Source organism: Callithrix jacchus, chromosome 9, assembly GCF_049354715.1.
Source record: "Callithrix jacchus isolate 240 chromosome 9, calJac240_pri, whole genome shotgun sequence".
Lineage (NCBI taxonomy): Eukaryota > Metazoa > Chordata > Mammalia > Primates > Cebidae > Callithrix > Callithrix jacchus.
Genome location: NC_133510.1, coordinates 39,499,990 through 39,517,748, shown reverse-complemented (window position 1 = coordinate 39,517,748; position 17,759 = coordinate 39,499,990). Strand labels below are relative to the sequence as shown.

At 41.7% G+C, this 17,759-nt stretch overlaps 1 pseudogene; it reads right to left on the bottom strand.

The window, feature by feature from the left end:
• Nucleotides 1-15,547: 15,547 nt before the first annotated feature.
• On the bottom strand, nucleotides 15,548-16,259 carry LOC100391975 (PEST proteolytic signal-containing nuclear protein pseudogene; annotated as a pseudogene).
• Nucleotides 16,260-17,759: the final 1,500 nt, after the last annotated feature.

Genomic DNA, 17,759 nt, shown 5'->3' with positions numbered 1-17,759 from the left:
TTGTTTTCTTTCATTAAGTTGGACTTTGACCTCTGATATCCTTTCTTCTACTTGAACAATTCGAGTGTTTAAACCTGTGCATACTTCTCGGAGTTCCTGTATTGTATTCTTCAGTTCCATTAATTCACTTATATTCCTCTCTAAGTTGTCTATTCTCATTAGGATTTCGTCAAACCTTTTTTCAAAGTTCCTAGTTTCTTTACATTGGGCTACAATATGTTCTTTTAACTCACAGAAGTTTCTTATTATCCATTCCCTGAAGCGTGATTCTGTTATTGAGATGCGCTCGTTCTCCATCAAGCCTTGTTCCACTGTTGATGTGGAACTGTGATCATCTTTAGAGAAAGAGGCGTTCTGATTTTGAGTATTCTCAGCCTTTTTACGCTGGTTTCTTCCCATCATTGTAAATTTATTCTCCTGTCATTTTTGAAATTACCAACTTTCAGATTATGTCTCTTGATTGGACGTCCAAGTTGTTAGTTCCCAGGGCCAGAACGGTAGCGTTAAGACTGATGGTGCTTTTCTGCCAGGATTCTCCTGTCTGGCTTCCTTCTTGTGTCTGTAATGGGCGACTCTGCCTTCCCTGGGCTCCAAAGCTCAGTCAGAAGGGGAACCAGTCTCGTTTACTCTGCTCCGAGAGCTGCCGCACTGAGGTGCCGTTACAGCTGATGTGCCGGCCTCAGGGGCGTGTTGGGGACCTGTGTGGGTCCTCCAAGCCTCGGTCAGAAGGGGAGCCAGCCCTGTTTACTCTGCTCCGAGAGCTGCTGCACCGAGGTGCCAGTGAAACCGCTGCGCTGGCCACAAGATTTGCGCTGGCAACCCATGTGAATCCTCCACTGGGGATCTTCTGCTCCGTGAGCGACCAGAATTTGTCTGAAAGTGTGGCGTCCTCTAGTTCTCTGCACTTTGACTGAGAGCTGCAATCCCGAGCTGTTATTGATGGGCCATCTTGGATCGTTCCCAAGGCAAATTTATTTTTGTAGAAGGGTGTGGCTTGCACTTTTAGTCGTTGTGAGAGCACACTGAACAAAGGAGTTATTTTTACTGTAGTTTTTGTTTTTGTTTTTGTTTTTGAGACAGCATCTTGCTCTGTTGCCAGGCGCCAGGCTGGAGTGCTGTGGCGTGATCTCGGCTTACCGAAACCTCCACCTCCTGGGTTCAAGCAGTTCTCCTGCCTCAGCCTCCCAAGTAGCTGGGACTAAAGGCGCAAGCCACCATGCCCAGCTAATTTTTATATTTTTAGTAGCGACTGGGTTTCACCATGTTGGCTAGGATGGTCTCTCTTGACCTCATGATCCACCCGCCTCGGCCTCCCAAAGTGCTGGGATTACAGGCGTGAGCCACCATGCCCAACTGTATTTTTTTTTTGTTATTTGCTGGGGTTGGACTGTACAATTTTTTTTTGGCGGGGGGGGGAGGAAGGCAGAAAGGAAGGGAATAAAGATGGTAGGGAGGAAGGAAGGGATGAAGGAAGGAAGGAAGGGAGGAAGCGGGGAGGGACGGAGGGAGGGAGGGAGGGAAGGGAAGAAAGGAAATCAAGCAATGAAAGAGACATTGCCGACCTGGATCTAGAGGTTTACAAGTTGATTTCTTTTTTTTTTGAGAGAAGGAAAGAAAAAAAAAATAAGTAAAGGAGAGGAAGAAAGAGGAAGAGAAAGAGGGAGAGTAAATGGAAATATTGCTTTATTTTGAAAAAAATTGGGTATTAATAATGGCCAATGTTTCATTTAAACTAAGGGTAGGTGTGATGTGGTATTGACAAGAATGTATATTTTGAGTATTTGAAGTGGAGAGCTCTATAAATATTTATTAAGTTTACTTGTTCTGGATCTGAGTTCGAGTCCTTGATATCCTTATTAATTTTCTGTCTCATTGAATCTATGTCTCCTATCTGGGTGTTAGGATCGTTAGCTCTTGTTTTTGCATTGATCCTTTTACCACTATATCTTTGTTACTTTAAAATCTATTTTATCCAATACAAGAATTGCAACTCCTGCTTTTTATTTATTTATTATTTATTTTTGCTCTCCATTTGGTTGGTAAATCTTTCTCCATCCCTTTGTTTTGAGTCTTTGTGTATCCTTGCATGTGAAACAGGTCTGGATGTAACATGCCGTTGGGTTTTGGCTGTGTCTTTTGATTGGGGGATTTAGTTGATTTAAATTTAGGGTTACTGCCATTTGATGTTGACTGGCTGTTTTATCCATTTGTTGGTGTAAATTCTTCTTTATGTTGGTGCTCTTTACTTTTTGGTGTATTTTTAGAAAGGCTAATACTGGTTGTTTCTTTCTGTGTGTAATGCTTCTTTCAGAAACTCTTGTAAAACAGGCCTGATGGTAATAAAATCTCTGAGTTCTTGCTTGTTCATAAAAGATTTTATTTTTCCTTCAGTTGTGAAGCTTAGTTTGGCTGGATATGAAATTCTGGGCTGAAGGTTCTGTTCTTTGAGGATGTTGAATATTGGCCCCCACTCTCTTCTGGCCTGTAGCGTTTCTGCCGAGAGATCTGCTGTAAGTCTGATAGGCTTGCCTTTGTGGGTAATCTGACCTTTCTCTCTGGCTGCCCTTAGTATCCTCTCCTTCGTTTCAACCCTGGTGAATCTAACGATTATGTGCCTTGGGGTTGCTCTTCTTGAGGAATATCTTTGTGGTGTTCTCTGTATTACCTGGTGTTGAATGTTGACTTGCTTTGCTTGTTTAGGAAAATTTTCCTGAATAATATCCTGAAGGGTATTTTCCAGCTTGGATTCATTCTCTCCATCGCATTCAGGTACACCTATCAAACGTAAATTTGGTCTTTTCACATAGTCCCACATTTCTTGGAGACTTTGCTCATTCCTTTTTATCCTTTTTTCTCTAAATCTTTTCTTCACGTTTTATTTCATTAAGTTGGACTTTGACCTCTGATATCCCTTCTTCTGCTTGAACAATTCGAGTGTTTAAACCTGTGCATACTTCTCGGAGTTCCTGTATTGTATTCTTTAGTTCCATTATTTCACTCATACTCCTCTCTAAGTTGTCTATTCTCAATAGGATTTCATCAAACCTTTTTTCAAAGTTCCTAGTTTCTTTACGTTGGGCTACAACATGTTCTTTTAACTCACCGAAGTTTGTTATTATCCATTCCTTGAAGAGTGATTCTGTCATCAGGAGGTGCTCGTTCTCCATCAAGCCTTGTTCCATTGTTGATGTGGAACTGTGATCATCTTTAGAGGGAGAGGCGTTCTGACTTTGAGTATTCTCAGCTTTTTTACGCTGGTTTCTTCCTGTCATTGTAAATTTATCCTCCTGTCGTCTTTGAAATTACCAACTTTCAGATTAGGTCTCTTGAGTGGACGTCCAGGTTGTTAGTTCCCAGGGCCAGAGCAGCGGTATTAAAACTGATGGTGCTTTTCTTCCCAGGATTCTCCTGTCGGGCTTCCTTCTTATTTCCGTAGTAGGCGACTCTGCCTTCCCGGGGCTTCAAACCTCAGTCAGGAGGGGAACCGGTCCCGTTTACTCTGCACTGAGCGCTGCCGCGTCGAGGTGCTGGCGGAACCGCTGCGCCGACCACAAGAGTCGCGCTGGCGACTCGTGTGTTTCCACCACTGGGGGATCTTCTGCTCCGTGAGCAACCAGACTTTGTCTGAAAGTGTGGCGTCCTCTAGTTCTCTGCGCCTTCCCTGAGAGCTGCAATCCCAGGATGTTAGCCATCCGCCATCTTGGATCGTTCTCCGGACTGTACAATTTTTTTTGAGATGGAGTCTTGCTCTCTCACCCAGGCTGGAGTGCAGTGATGTGATCTCAACTCACTGCAACCTCCACCTCCCAGGGTCAAGTGATTCTGCTGCCTTAGCTTCCTGAGTAGGTGGGATTACAGGCACACACCACCAAGCTCAGTTAATTTTTATTTTTAGTAGAGATGGGGTTTCACCATGTTGGTCAGGCTGGTCTCCAACGCCTGACCTTGTGATCCGCCCACCTCCGCCTCCCAAAGTGCTGGGATTACAGGTGTGAGCCACCGTGCCCGGCCTGGACTGTATAATTTTAGTTGATCTTGAGTGGCTAAAACTTAAACTTTTTAAAATAAGGTAATAAAACGAAAGCTTTGAAGGCTGAAGTGGAGAATGGGATGAGTAATAGTGGGGTGGGGTTTGGGTTGATTTACAACCTTACAACTTATGATCAGGAAGTTGAGTCTGAAGAGGAATTTAGTGGTATGAGGCATGTTTGGGCTTGTGAGGACATAGCAAAGGTGGGACGGGTAGTCACAGAAAAGCTGTTTTGGCCAGTAGAGGCACTTTACAGTAGAGCAGGTCGTTTAGGAGAAGGGACAAAGAACAAGGAAGTTAAAAGTTAAAGTTTTGGCCAGGTGCGGTGGCTCATGCCTGTAATCCCAGCACTTTGGGAGGCCGAGTTGGGTGGATCACTTGAGGTCAGGAGTTCAAAACCGTCCTGTCCAACATGGCGAAACCTTGTTTTAAAAAAAAAAAAAGGAAGTTAAGGAAGTGGATGGAAAAGTCTGTTGCTTGTTTTGTTTTGTTTTGTTTTTGAGACCAGATTCTCACTCTATCGCCCAGGCTGGAGTGCAGTGGTGCTATCTTGGCTCACTGCAACCTCCACCTCCTGGGCTCAAGATTCTCCTGCCTCAGCCTTCTGAGTAGCTGGGATCACAGGTGTGCACCACCACACCCTGCTAATTTTTGTATTTTTTTTAGTAGAGATGGAGTTTTACCGTATTGCTCAGTCTGATCTCGAACTCCTGACCTCATGATCCACCTGCCTTGGCCTCCCAAAGTTATTTACATATTGGAGTAAACATACATGTTTTGGGGAAAAAAAAATTTAGGACTTGATAGGATTTGGCTAAAGAGTTAGGTGAATTTGTGAACCTTTGGGGCAAGACTATCAGTATTGTTTTTGTTTAGAATGAGGATCTTTTTATTTGAAAGTAAATGTGATGACATGGTAGGAGCAACTCAGGATTGCAGCTCTCAGTGAAGGGGCAGAGGGTGAGTGCAAGCCACATTTCCAGACGGATCTTTGTGGCCCACAGAACAGGGAGGTTCCCAGGTGTAGAAGAGACATGGGATGCCAGCGCAGCTGTTTTGGCTGCGCAGCCATTTCGGCCAGTGCTGCAGTGCAGCGGCACGCCGCACAAAACGCACTGGTCTGGGTGCCCTGTTAAACCAGCAATCTGAGACTTGGGAGGGCAGATTAGCATACCCATCTGATTAAATGGGACTTGGACAGTGAGCCAGAGCAGGAGATTCCTGGGAAGTGATGTTTGAGCCGGCGCAGTGGGTCACTGCATGGGAAATCACACAGATCCCGGTGCCCTATCAGCAGGCGACTGAAACACCTGGGAAAGAGTCAACTTTTCAACTTTAAAAAAAACAAAGGGCTCTGAGGCAGGGAGCCAGGTGATCAGGCTCGGCAGGTCCCACCCCCACAGGGACAAACAAAACAGCGATTCCAAAAGCTCGGGGTTGAGAGTTTCACTGCGGACACAGCTGAACCCAGGATGGTGCAGCTCGGTGGGGGAGGGGTGTCCACCATTACCAGGGGCATTCTGCCCCTACTGAGGTACACTCCCATTGCTGACGCAGCCTGCCATTGCCGAGGCAACCCACCATAACAGAGACACTCCACCAATACAGAGGCGGGACACCATCACCACAGCAGTTTTAACCACACCCATATAAACAGGACTACAGGGAATTACACTCGGCAGCAGGGCAGAGCCCACGGCAACAGAGCGGCACCCATGACAGCAGGGCAGAGCCCACGGCAGCAGGGCAGACCCCATGACAGCAGGGCGGAGCCTCGGCAGGCAAATAGTGACTAGACTGCCTCCTAGCTAGCCAGGACAGTGCAACGATTACTCATAAAGAAAGCCCTAACACCCCGAGACAGAGCATCTGAGGAAAAAAAGGGGTTTTATGAGTTCTGCTGCAGCAGACTTAAACGTACCTGCCTAACAGCCCTGAATGAACAATGGAGCTCACAGCTCAGCACTCGAGCTCCTATAAAGTACAGACCATCTCCTCAAGCAGCTCCCTGACCCCTGTATATCCAAAGAGTCACCTCAAAAAGGACTTACCAGACTTATATTTGGCTGGCATCATTCTGGGACAAAGATAGCAGAAGAAGAAACTGGTAGCATCCCTCACTGTTTCACAGCTGCTACAGGTATACCCTAGACAAGCAGGGCCTGGAGTGGACCTCAGCAGTCATACAGCAAAGGGGCTAGACTGGTAGAAGGAAAACTAAGTAACAGAAATACTTCATCATCAACAATCTGGGCATCCACTCAGAGACCCAATCGAAAAGTCAGCAACTACTCAGACGACAGGTGGATAAACCCACAAAGATGGGAAGAAACCAGTGCAAAAAGGAGGAAAACACCCGAAACCAAAACACCTCACCTCCTACAAAGGACTAAAACTCCTCACCAGAAAGGGAACAAAGCTGGACGGAGGATGAGTGTGATGAAATGATGGAATCAGACTTCAGAAGGTGGGTAATGAGAAACTTCCATGAGCTAAAAGAACATGTTCTAAATCAATGCAAAGAAACTAAGAACCTTGAAAAAAGATTCGAGGAAATGATAACAAGAATGGACAATTTAGGAATATGAATGAAGTGAAGGAGCTGAAAAACACAACATGAGAACTTTGCGAAGCATGCACAAGTTTCAACAGCCAAATTGACCAAGCAGAAGAAAGAATATCAGAAGTCGAAGATCAACTCAATGAAATAAAATGAGAAACCAAGATTAGAGAAAAAAGTCAAAAAGGAATGAACAAAGTCTCCAAGAAATGTGGGACTATGTGAAGAGACCTAACCTATGTTTCATAGGTGTACCAGGATGTGATGAAGAGAATGAATCCAAGCTGGAAAATACTCTTCAGGATATTATCCAGGAAAATTTCCCCAATCTTGCAAGACAGGCAAATATTCAAATCCAGGAAACACAGAGAACACCACAAAGATATTCCACAAGAAGAGCAACCCAAAGGCACATAATCATCAGATTCACCAGGGTTGAAATGAAGGAGAAAATACTAAGGGCAGCCAGAGAGAAAGGTTGGGTCACCCACAAAGGGAAGCCCATCAAACTTACAGCAGATCTCTTGGCAGAAACTCTACAAGCCAGAAGAGAGTGGGGGCCAATATTCAACATCCTTAAAGAAAAGAACTTTCAACCCAGAATTTCATATCCAGCCAAAGAGAGTTTCATAAGTGAAGGAAAAATAAAATCCTTTGCAAACAAGCAAGTACTCAGAGATTTTGTCACCACCAGGCCTACTTTACAAGAGCTCCTGAAAGAGGCACTACACATAGAAAGAAACAATCAGTACCAGCCATTCCAAAATCACACTAAATGCTAAAGAGCATCAACATAATGAAGAATCTACAACAACTAATGGGCAAAACAGCCAGCTAGCATCAAAATGGCAGTATCAAATTCACACATAACAATATTAACCCTAAATATAAATAGGCTAAATGCCCAATCAAAAGACACAGACTGACAAATTGGATAAAAATCCAAAACCAATCGGTGTGCTGTATCCAGGAAACCCATCTCACATGCAAGGATACACAAAGGCTCAAAATAAAGGGATGGAGGAAAATTTACCAAGCAAATGGACAGCAAAAAAAAGCAGGAGTTGCAATTCTCATCTCTGATAAAATAGACTTTAAAGCAACAAAGATCAAAAGAGACAAAGAAGGTCATTACATAATGGTCAAAGGATCAATACAACAAGAAGAGCTAACGATCCTAAATATATATGGACCCAATACAGGAGCCACCAGATATATAAGGCAAGTTCTTAACAACTTACAAAGAGACTTAGACTCCCACACAATAATAGTGGGAGACGTTGACACTCCACTGTCAATATAGATCAACCAGAGAGAAAATAAACAAGGATATCCAGGGCTTGAACTCAGACCTGGAGCAAGCAAACCTGATAGACATTTACAGAACTCTCCACCCCAAATCCACAGAATATACATTCTTCTCAGCACCACATCATACCTACTCTAAAACTGACCACATAATTGGAAGTAAAGCACTCCTCAGCAAATGCAAAACAACTGACATAATAACAAACAGTCTCTCAGACCATAGTGCAATTAAGTTAGAACTCAGAATTCAGAAACTAACTCAGAACCACACAGCTTTATGGAAACTGAAAAACTGGCTCTGGAATGTTGACTGGATAAACAATGAAATGAAGGCAGAAATAAAGAAGTTCTTCAAAACCAACAAGAATGAAGACACAACATACCAGAATCTCTGGGACATGTTTAAAGCAGTCTCCAGAGGAAAATATATAGCAATAAGTGCCCATATGAGAAGAGTGGAGAGATCCAAAATTGACACCCTATCATCAAAATTGAAAGAGCTAGAGGAGCAAGATAAAAAAAAACTCAAAACCTAGCAGAAGACAAGATATAACTAAGATCAGAGCAGAACTGAAGGAGATAGAGACATGAAAAACCCTACAAAAAATCAATAAATCCAAGAGCTATTTTTTTGAAAAGATCAACAAAATAGACAGACCACTAGCCAGATTGATTAAAAAGAAAAGAGAACAACCAAATAGATGCAATAAAAAATGATAAAGGGGAAATCACCACAGATTCCACAGAAATTCAAACCATCATCAGAGAATATTACAAACAACTCTATGCACATAAACTAGTAAACCTGGAAGAAATACATAAATTCCTGGACACCTGTGTCCTCCCAAGCCTAAACCAGGAGGAAGCCGAAACTATGAATAGACAAATAACAAGGTCTGAAGTCGAGGCAGCAATTAAGAGCCTACCACACAAAAAAAGCCCAGGTCCAGATGGGTTCACAGCCGAATTCTACCAGTCACACAAAGAGGAGTTGGTACCATTCCTTCTGAAACTATTCCAAATAATCCAAGAAGAGGGAATCCTTCCCAAATCATTTTATGAGACCAACATCATCCTGATACCAAAACCTGGCAGAGACTCAACAAGAAAAGAAAACTTCGGGCCAATATCCATGATGAACATAGATGCAAAAATCTTCAATAAAATACTAGCAAGCTGATTGCAACAGCACATCAAAAAACGTATCCATCATGATCAAGTAGGATTCATCCCAGGGATGCAAGGCTGGTTCAACATACGCAAGTCTATAAACGCAATTCACCACATAAACAGAACCAAAAACAAAAACCACATGATTATCTCAATTGATGCAGAGAAGGCATTTGACAAAATTCAACAGCCCTTTATGCTAAAAACCCTCAATAAACTCGGTATCAATGGAATGTATCTCAAAGTAATAAAAGCTATTTATGACAAACCAACAGCCAATATCATACTGAATGGGCAAAAACCGGAAGCATTCCCTTTGAAATCCGGCACTAGACAAGGATGCCCTCTCTCACCACTCTTATTCAATATAGTACTGGAAGTTCTAGCCAGAGCAATCAGGCAAGAAAAAGAAATAAAGGGTATTCAAATAGGAAAGGAGGAAGCCAAATTGTCTCTATTTGCAGACGACATGATAGTATACCTGGAAGACCCCATCGCCTCAGCCCAAAAACTCCTGAAACTGATAAGCAATTTCAGCAAAGTCTCAGGATATAAAATCAATGTGCAAAAATCACAAGCATTCCTATGCACCAATAACAGACTTAAAGAGAGCCAAATCAAGAATGAACTGCCATTCACAATTGCTACAAAAAGAATAAAATACCTAGGAATACAACTTACAAGGGACGTAAGGGACCTATTCAAGGAAAACTACAAACCACTGCTCAACGAAATAAGAGAGGACACAAACAGATGGAGAAACATTCCATGTTCATGGTTAGGAAGAATCAATATCATGAAAATGGCTATACTGCCTAAAGTAATTTACAGAATCAACTCTATCCCCAACAAGCTACAATTGACTTTCTTCACAGAACTGGAAAAAACCACCATGAACTTCATATGGAACCAAAAGAGAGCCCGCATAGCCAAGTCAATTCTAAGCAAAAAGAACACAGTGGGAGGCATCACACTACCCGACTTAAAATATACTACAAGGCTACAGTAATCAAAACAGCATGGTACTGGTACCAAAACAGAGATATAGACCAATGGAACAGACCAGAGGCATCGGAGGCAACACAACATATCTACAACCATACAATCTTTCATAAACCCGACAAAAACAAGCAATGGGGAAAGGATTCCCTGTTTAATAAATGGTGTTGGGAAAACTGGCTAGCCATGTGCAGAAAGCAGAAACTGGACCCCTTCCTGACACCTTACACTCAAATTAACTCCAGATGGATTAAAGACTTAAACATAAGACCTGGCACCATAAAAATCCTAGAAGAAAATCTAGGCAAAACCATTCAGAACATAGGAGTAGGCAAGGACTTCATGACCAAAACACCAAAAACATTGGCAACAAAAGCCAAAATAGACAAATGGGACCTAATGAAACTCCACATCTTCTGCACGGCAAAAGAAACAGTCACTAGAGTGAATCAGCAACCAACAGAATGGGAAAAAAATTTTGCAGTTTACCCATCTGACAAAGGGCTGATATCCAGAATTTACAAAGAACTCAAACAGATTTACAGGAAAAAAACAAACAAGCCCATTCAAAAATGGGCAAAGGATATGAACAGACACTTTACAAAAGAAGACATACATGAGGTCAACAAACATATGAAAAAATGCTTATCATCACTGGTCGTCAGAGAGATGCAAATCAAAACCACATTGAGATACCATCTCATGGCAGTTAGAATGGCAATCATTAAAAAATCTGGAGACAACAGATGCTGGAGACAATGTGGAGAAATAGAAACACTTTTACACTGTTGGTGGGAGTGTAAATTAGTTCAACCATTGTGGAAGACAGTGTGGCGATTCCTCAAGGCCTTAGAAACAGAAATTCCATTTGACCCAGCAATCCCATTACTGGGTATATATCCAAAGGACTATAAATCGTTCTACTATAAGGACACATGCACACGAATGTTAATTGCAGCACTGTTTACAATAGCAAAGACCTGGAACCAACCCAAATGCCCATTGATGATAGACTGGACTGGGAAAATGTGGCACATATACACCATGGAATATTATGCAGCAATAAAAAATGATGAGTTCATGTCGTTTGTAGGGACATGGATGAATCTGAAGAACATCATTCTCAGCAAACTGACACAAGATCAGAAAATGAAATACCGCATATTCTCACTCATAGGCGGGTGATGAAAAATGAGAACACATGGACACAGGGAAGGGAGTACTACACACTGGGGTCCATTGGGGGAAATAGGGGAGGGACAGCGGCAGGGGAGCAGGGGAAGGATAGCCTGGGGAGAAATGCCAAATGTGGGCGAAGGGGAGGAAGGCAGCAAAACACTGCCATGTGTGTACCTATGCAACTACCTTGCATGTTCTGCACATGTACCCCAAAACCTAAAATGCAATTAAAAAAAAAAAGAAAGAAAGTAAACGTGTCTTGGCTGTCCTTAGTTAAGGGACACCTCTAGAAAGCATTTTTTAATTTTATAACTAAATTCTTGATGATTATATGGAATATTATTGAGCATGGTGTAAGGATTAGGAATGACAGAGTGGGTAGTTTGAACTCTTTGGTTAATAGTCTAAAGATTTTGTATTAATTGGTATGTTTTGTTTGATTTTTTAATAGGTAATATGGGGATATTATAAGGAGACATACAGGGTTTAAGGAGCCTGTCTTGAATGAGACTTTTTTATTTTTATTTTTGTTTTTTGAGACGGAGTTTCGCTCTTGTTGCCCAGGCTGGAGTGCAATGGCGCAATCTCGGCTCACCTCAACCTCCGCCTCCTGGGTTCAGGAAACTCTCCTGCCTCCTGAGTAGCTGGGATTACAGGCACGCACCACCATGCCCAGCTAATTTTTTGTATTTTTAGTAGAGACGGGGTTTCACCATGTTGACCAGGATGGTCTGGATCTCTTGACCTCATGATCCACCCACCTCGGCCTCCCAAAGTGCTGGGATTACAGGATTGAGCCACTGCGCCCAGCCTCATCTTTGAATTTATTAAGGGCTCTTGGTGGAAATCCAGATAAAAAGAGCAGAGCTCCTTTTTTTTTTTTTTAAAGTCATAAGTAGAGTGACTTTTTTTTGTTTGGGACATTTCTTCTTAAAATGGCTTTTTTTTTTTTTTTTTTAATATTTGAAATATTGGCCAGGCGTGGTGGCTCAAGCCTGTAATCCTAGCAGTTTGGGAGGCCGAGGTGGGTGGATTACCTGAGGTCAGGAGTTCAAAACCAGCCTGGCCATCATGGTGAAACCCCATCTTTTAAAAAAAAAAGGAGGGGGGGACTGGGCGTGGTGGCTCACGCCTGTCATCCAAGCACTTTGGAGGCCAAGGCAGGCAGATCACCTGAGGTTAGGAGTTCAAGACCAGCCTGACCAACATGGTGAAACCCCATGTTTAAAAAAAAAAAAAAAAAAAAAGTGTGTGGAGCATTGAATAATGGAGGGGAGTATCTGGGGCTCTTGCTTTTTGGGGTTTTATTTATTAAAATGTGAATAACATAATTTTTTGTTTTTAAAAATTTTTTACACTTATTTTTTGAGCTTTTATTATTATTATTATTATTTTTTATTATTTTTTTCAAAGACGGGGTTTCATCATGTTGGTCAGGCTGGTCTTGAACTCCCGACCTCAGGTGATCCAGCTGCCTTGGCCTCCAAAGTGTTTGGATTACAGGCATGAGCCACCAGGCCTCGCCGAGCTTTTCTTAATAGCTCTTTAATGGTCTGATTTTTAAAATTTTTTATCTTTTGTCATTTTTTAGTAAAATTTGGCCAACTGTTTGTAACAACATTTACCTTTAGCATTTTTTGTCTAAGATGATCTTTTAAATCTAGACTTGTATATTTTTTATTTGTTTTTTCAGTCAATTTAAGAATTTTACAGGCCCTTCATCTTTTTTTGTTGTTGTATATTAAACGTTTGGAAATATTTTGGGCTTGGAGCATTGATTTTTGGATGTTTTTAATTATTTTTTTGAGATTTTAAATTTGTTTTGGTGTACTGTATTGTTACTATATGAGGGTTTGGGCTGGAGATTTTTCGTCTGTTGTAGGAATGTTTTGGCCAGAAGGATGTTTATGTTTTTAGACTATTACAGTGGCCCTGTGGATTGTGTCCCTCTCTTTTCCTAAAAAGTGGATGCCTAGGATAGACATAAACTTGGCCCAAGTATATAACTGGGGTCTTAAAAATTGGTCAATCTGGTCTGTTACTTTATAGGTATTGTCTAAGAGTGGATTGAGGTTCTTTTTTTGTTTTTAATTTTGGAACCTCTGAGTTGGTTAATGGGTCATTCATGAAGCCAATGTCAACCTCTCTTTTTTTTTAGACGGAGTTTCGCTCTTGTTACCAAGGCTGGAGTGCAATGGCGCGATCTTGGCTCACCGCAGCCTCCGCCTTCTGGGTTCAAGCAATTCTCCTGCCCCAGCCTCCCAAGTAGCCGGGACTACAGGCACACATTACTGTGCCCAGCTAATTCTTGTATTTTTAGTAGAGACAGTGTTTCACCTTGTTGACCAGGATGGTCTCAATCTCTTGACCTCGTGATCCACCCGCCTCGGCCTCCCAAAGTGCTGGGATTATAGGCATGAGCCACCGCGCCTGGCTCAACCTCTCTCTCTCTTTTTTTTAAGTTGGACAAATTTGTTGGTATTTTAGTAAAGACATTCATCTCAGTCGTTTCTCTCACCCAGCTTAACCTTAGGTTAATATTTCATTTCCGTCAATAAAAGAATATGTAGGAGAGGTATGTTATTTTAACAAACAGGGAAATGGACAAAAATGGAGAGTTTGCCTACATTAAAGTAAGTTAAATTCATGTATCTTGATATAATTAAATCAAGTCAGAACTAAGAGTTCTATATACATTTCCGTTGTTTTACTTGGGGCTTATTCTTTTTTTTTTTTTTTTTTTGAGACGGAGTTTCACTCTTGTTACCCAGGCTGGAGTGCAATGGCGCCATCTTGGCTCAGCGCAACCTCCACCTCCTGGGTTCAGGCAATTCTCCGGCCTCAGCCTCCCAAGTAGCTGGGACTACAGGCACGCGCCACCATGCCCAGCTAATTTTTTGTAATTTTAGTAGAGACGGGGTTTCACCATGCTGACCAGGATGGTCTGGGTCTCTTGACCTTGTGATCCACCCACCTCGGCCTCCCAAAGTGCTGGGATTACAGGCTTGAGCCACCGCGCTCGGCCCCACTTGGGGCTTATGCTAAACTTAAATGCTAGTGAACAAGGTGTTAGGAATATACACAGGCTTCTTCTCTGAAGTTATTACCAAGTAAAAGAGCTCATCGAGCAGTTACCACCAATAAAACAGTCTGAAGCTGCCTCCAAATACAATATTGTAGGAGTTTTCAAGAAAATTTTTATACTGTATGTTTCTTTTGTCTGTGACTATGCTTTTAAAGATGTGTTTAACTGTCACATTTAAAAAAAGTTCATATACAATACAAAAATACAAAAACAAACACCCTACAATACACAAATCTAACAAAGTATATATGGTGAGATTCCAAAAAATGTTTGAAGATGCATTTTCTTTCCTCCTATTTCAGTATCCAAAATGTGCTTTTTGAGAGGCCATTGGTCAATATGTATACATTTAAAATAAACCGTATAATTTTACTAGTAAGAAAGCCGGTAGTTAGGTTCATTTCAAATTGGATTTCACAAGTCAGTAATTTAAGTCCTTAGATAAAGTAACGGAAAGCGCATCTTCTTGTTTTCTATCTTCATACAATGTTAATTTTTTTTTTTTTTGGTGTTGATAACATTTAAAAAATAAAAACAGCCAAATACTTAAGCAATATGTACATTTAAGTTTTTGGTGGTGGTTTGTATTTTAAAAGAAACAGCTTCCTTATGATTTGCCCCAAGTTCTGGTGGAAATGCTTACAGGAACTAGCTAATAAAAAACAAAAGCAGCACATTCAAAATACTGAATTACTTTGGTAGCAAATGGTTTTTCTTTGAAGACTATGAAGATAGATTAAGGTGAAATGGGTTAGTTCAAATATTCAACAGTTTACTTTAAAAAAAAAAATTCTTTTAAGAGCTAAGCATCTGTGTCCACTGATAGCAATGCAATACCTAGTTTCTGAAGACTTGAAGCAAAACAAATGCCCATAAGGAAAAAGCTGTATTTTAATTTGATCTAAATTTACTTTCAGTCAATAGTTCATTAACATTTTCCTCCCAATACAATACTCCCTCTCTCTATAAGGCTGTTCCTGGGAGCCAGACAAGTTTAGGTAATAAGGGAGTTAAGAGAGTAACTGCTTGCAGTTTTAAATAGACAATAACTTTTTGCTTCCCTCTTAATGTGCTAATAGTTGTGTCTAAAAAAATATGCAATTCTTAAAAAGGTACCATTTCTGATTTCTTTATTATCTGTAGCCTTTGGAAACTAATCACATGAAACTACAAAATTAGCAAATGTCTTGAAATCTGTATATAAAACATCAATTACTTCTAATTTCAAACTCTCATTTATTAGTGTACCACTCAATCTTTTAAAAAAATGAAAAAGAAAAAAAAAGCGGCTCCAAAGATAGGCTTATACCATTCTTTAAAAAAGGAAACTGTTCCTTTTAACTTTACACCCACCCCATGCCCCAATTTCAAAACAACATTTAATTGTCTTGGTCATGGACATTTCCAAGATGAGATTTTATATTTCGCTCCCATAGCTTCTGGTTATCAGAAAACCCTGCTTTCCTTTATTGAAAGAGTTTGGTCCAGCTGATGGTGGTGTATCCCTTCCAATATTCTTCATCCTCATCTTTGCTTCTGGAGGCATGTCTTCGGGTTCACGATCTTCATCTTCATTAAAAGCTGCTGTTACTGAAAGTGTTTTAGGAGCAAGAGTTGGAAGTTTCTTTAGGCTTACTTGATCCAAGTTTGATGGATATGGCTGATGCTTTCTTTGTCGTCTGACTACCTATGGCAAATCCAAACTTGGAGATCTTTGTAGGCTTTGTTGGGAGGTCTGCAGCTGCTTCTTCAGCTGATCGCTTCTCAGCACTGCGACTGGAACTTTCCCCTCCATTACTGGAAGAAACAGTCTGAGTTTTCACAAGTTTTTCTGCTTCTTCTTCAGGTCCTCCGCCGGCTCCAACTCACTGCGACTTTTCGGGCTTCTACTCTCCGGCCTTTCCGTCCTCCATTTTCCCCGCGGCGGCCTCCCCAACCTCTCTTAATAGAGATTTTTTGCACCCTCCAGAGGCTCAACCCCTTGTTTTAGGGATTTTTCGCCTGTTCTTTATCTAGAGGCTCAACTGGGGGTTTCTCACACTCTTTAGTTTTAGTTTTGTTTTTCTCTGGCTGCTATTTTGTAGGAATTTCAGGTCCCTCTTAGTATTGGTGGGTTGGTTTAAATCCCACTAAAGGAAAATGCCTTAAGCCATATGAGGTGACCACGGAACCGCAGATCTGGACACCACATTCACTTCGCACTCAATTGTGCATCTTATTTACACACTTTTTTTTTTTTTTTTTTTTTTTTTTTGAGACGGAGTTTCGCTCTTGTTACCCAGGCTGGAGTGCAATGGCGCGATCTCGGCTCACCGCAACCTCCGCCTCCTGTGTTCAGGCAATTCTCCTGCCTCAGCCTCCTGAGTAGCTGGGATTACAGGCACGCGCCACCATGCCCAGCTAATTTTTTGTATTTTTAGTAGAGACGGGGTTTTACCATGTTGACCAGGATGGTCTCGATCTCTTGACCTCGTGATCCACCCGCCTCGGCCTCCCAAAGTGCTGGGATTACAGGCTTGAGACACCGCGCCCGGCAGCCCCCTTGACTTTTTTTTACCTTGGTCTGTGTATAGAGTTATTTGGTCACCACGGTACATAAGATCTTTTTTTCTCTGAGTTGTTGAGAGTCTGGGTTTATTTGTCATGCTGAGGGAGGTCTTGATCCCTCATCCCTGAGGCCACTGCAAGGAGGCAGTGGGAGGCACCTCCTCACGAGAGATGGTTGGGGATCTCTCCCCAGCAAAGAACGTTAATCCTGGATGAGCCCCCAACTTGTTAAAACCAAGAGCTCAAAGTCACAAAGCACACAAGCACTCAGACAAAAGTTTTTTCAGCAAGGCAAATTTATTTTTGTAGAAGGGTGTTGCTCATACTTTTGGAAATTGTGAGAACACACTGAACAAAGGACAAACGAAGTTTTTATTTTTTAACATAGTTTTTGTTTTTGTGTCTTTTTTTTAATTGGCTGGGTTTGCACTGTACAATTTAAGTTGATCTTGAGTGGCTAAAACTTAAACTTTTTAAAATAAGTTAATAAAACGAAAAATTTGAAGGCCAAAGCAGAGAAGGGGATGAGTAATGGGGGAGGGGGATTGGGTTGATTTATAACCTTACAACTTATGACCAGGAAGTTGAGTTTGAAGAGGAACTTAGTGGTCTGCGGCATGTTTGGGCTTGTGAGGACATAGCAAAGGTGGGAAAAGTAGTCACGGAAGAGCCGTTTTGGCTGGTAGGGGCAGGTCACAGTGGAGCAGGTAGCTTAGGAGAAGGGATAAGGAAGTTGATTTTGAGAACACAAGGAAGTTAAAAGTTAAACCTTTGAAGAGGACCTTACTGCATTGCATATCTGGCAATGGGAGTGAAACCCAGTCTTAAAAATAAATAGGCCGGGCATGGTGGCTCACACCTGTAATCCCAGCACTTTGGGA